Source organism: Tupaia chinensis, unplaced genomic scaffold (genome assembly GCF_000334495.1).
Source record: "Tupaia chinensis unplaced genomic scaffold, TupChi_1.0 Scaffold000037_3, whole genome shotgun sequence".
Lineage (NCBI taxonomy): Eukaryota > Metazoa > Chordata > Mammalia > Scandentia > Tupaiidae > Tupaia > Tupaia belangeri.
In genome coordinates this window covers 655,141-658,270 of record NW_006159486.1, presented here as the reverse complement: position 1 = coordinate 658,270, position 3,130 = coordinate 655,141, and positions in this window count along the sequence as shown.

Genomic DNA, 3,130 nt, shown 5'->3' with positions numbered 1-3,130 from the left:
TCAGGTGCACCTAAATATGTGAAGGAAAGACTGAAGGAGCTAAAAGGAGAGATAGAAAGAAACACTATAATTGTTGGAGATCTCAATATCCCATTATCTCCTTTAGACAGATCTTCTAGGCAGAAAATAAGTAGAGAGATACAGGACCTAAATGATACTATAAATCTAATGGGCTTGACAGATATCTATAGAACTTTTTACCCTACGTCCACAACTTATACACTTTTCTCACCCCAGCATGGAACCTTTTCAAAGATTGATCATATTTTAGGGCACAAATAAAGCTTTTACAGATTCAAAGGCATAAAAACTATATCCAGCATCTTCTCTGACCATGATGGAATTAAACTCAAGATTAAATTCAAGAAACACCTTTGAAAATACACAGACACATGGAAACTGAACAACCTACTTCTGAATGACTTCATCACTACTGAAGAAATTAAGTCTGACATCAAAAAATTTATGGAAACAAATGATAATGAGTACACAATTTGCCATAATCTATGGGATATGGCAAAAGCTGTCAGAAGAGGGAAATTCAAAGCAATTAGTGTACATAAGAAAAGAATGGAAAGATGGCAGATAGATAACCTAACATCAATCCCTCAGGGAATTGGAAAAACAACAAAAAAACAAACCGCAAAAATGCCAGGTAAAAAGAAATAATAAAGGTTTGAGCAGAAATAAATGAAATGGAAAATAAACGAACCATACAGAAAATAAATGAAAGCAAATGCTGTTTTTTTGAAAATATTAACAAAATCGATATGCCATTGGCTAGACTGATCAAGAAGAAGAAAGAGGGAACCAGCAGTTAGCATAATGGCTATGTTGCTGAACTCCCACGTAGTTGAACACTGTTCGCGTCCTGGAGCCGGTGGCTTAAAACTCACGCCGGGCGCGTGTGCGTGCGTGCCCAAGATCCCGGGAGGAGAATGGAGAAGGGATTGCGGCGTGACCATCCCCTCTGGGGGTGATTTCTCGCTTTCTGTCTCTATGTCTCTCTCTGTCTGTCTGGCGAACGCACGTGCCCTATAGCAAAAACTTCTCCAAAAAAAAAAGAAGAAAGAAAGAAACCAGATAAATCAAATATATGATGAAACAGGCAATATTATAACAGACATAATAGAAATTCAAAATATCATTACAGGATGCTATGAGTGACTATATCCCAACAAACAAGATAACTGGAAGGAAATGGACAAATTCCTGGATGAATATAGTCTATCAAGATTGAATCAGGAGAACATAGATAACAAAAATAGACCCATAACAAGCCAGGAGATTGAATCAGTAATAAATAATCTCATGACAAAGAAAAGCCCAGGTCCAGGTGGCTTCACTTCTGAGTCCTATAAAACTTTTAAGGAAGAGTTAATCCCTATCCTACTCCAATTATTTCTAAAGATTCAAAAGGAAGGAAACCTTTTAAATTCATCTTATGAAGCCTCCATTGTCCTCATTCCCAAAACAGATAAGGACATAAGAAAAAAGGAAAACTACAGACCAATATCATTGATGAGTATAGATGCAAAAATTCTCAACAAGATACTCGCAAATCATATCCAAAAACATATAACAAAGATTATTCATCTTGACCAGGTAGGCTTTATCTCAGGGATGCAAGGGTGGCTCAACATATGCAAGCACATAAATGTAATACACCATATCAGCAGAAAAAAGATAAGAACAATATGATCATTTCAACTGATGCAGAGAAAACATTTGATAAAATACAACATCCTTTTATGATGAAGACCCTCAGTAAGATTGGGATAGAAGGGTTATTTCTCAACATAATAAAAGCCATCTATGAAAAACCTACACCTAACATTATACTGAGAGGGGAAAAGCTAAAAGCTTTTCTGCTAAAAATGGGTACTAGGCAAGGCTGCCCACTTTTTCCACTGCTCTTTACTAAAGTGCTGGAAGTCTTAGCTATTGCAATCAGAGAAGAGAACAATATAAAAGGCATTCAAATAGGCAAAGAAGAGTTGAAAATATTTTTATTCGCAGATGACATGGTATACTTAGAAGACCCAAAGGCCTCCATGAAAAAACTCTTGAAGTAATAAGTGAATACAGTAAAGTGGCAGGATACAAAATAAACATCCAAAAATATGTAGCATTTCTATAGATGAACAAGTTGAACGAAGTAGAGCTGAAGAAAGGAATCCCTTTCACTGTAGCCACAAGATGCACAAGATACCTAGGGATAAACCTAACTAAGGAAGTCGAAGACTTTTATAAAGGGAACTATGAATATCTTAAAAAAGATATTTAAAGTGACATTAAAAAGTGGAAGGATATCCCATGTCCTGGATTGGAAAAATTAACAAAATCAAAATGGCAATTCTACTCAAATTAATCTGCATGTTTAATGCAATTCCAATCAAAATAACAGAAATATTTTTCACAGATCTAGAAAAGACAATCACAGAATTTGTCTGGAATCATAAAAGATCTTGTATTGCAAAAGCAATCCTGGGCAAGAAGAATAGAGTGGGAAGCATATCACTCCCCGATCCCAAGATACACTATAAAGCTGTGATCATCAAAACAGCATGGTGTTGGCACAACAACAGATATGTGGACCAATAAAATAGAATAGAGACCCCAGAAATAACCCCTAAAGCTTACAGCCAACTGATTTTTGACAAAGCATAGCAATCAATCCATTGGGAAAAGGAAAATCTCTTTGGTAATTGGTGCTGGGAAAACTGGTATCCACCTGCAGAAAGAAGAAACTGAACCCCCATCTTTCACCGTTAACAAAAATCAAATAAAAATGGATCAAAGATCTGAACCTAAGATGTCAAACAATGAAACTACTGGTGAAAAATGCTGAGGTAACTCTGGGAGATATTGGAGTAGGCAAAGACTTCTTAAACAAGGCGTTCAAAGCACAGGCAATAATCCCTAAATAGACAGGCAGAATTATATCAGACAAAGAAGTTTCTGCACAGTGAAGGACACAATAACAAGTGTGAATCAACAACTCTCAGAATGGGAAAATATTTTTGTAAAATATGCCTCAGACAAGGGCCTGATAACCAGAATACACAGGGAACTCAAGCACCTTATGCTAAAAAAAAATGATTAACCCAATTAAAAGATGGGAAAATGA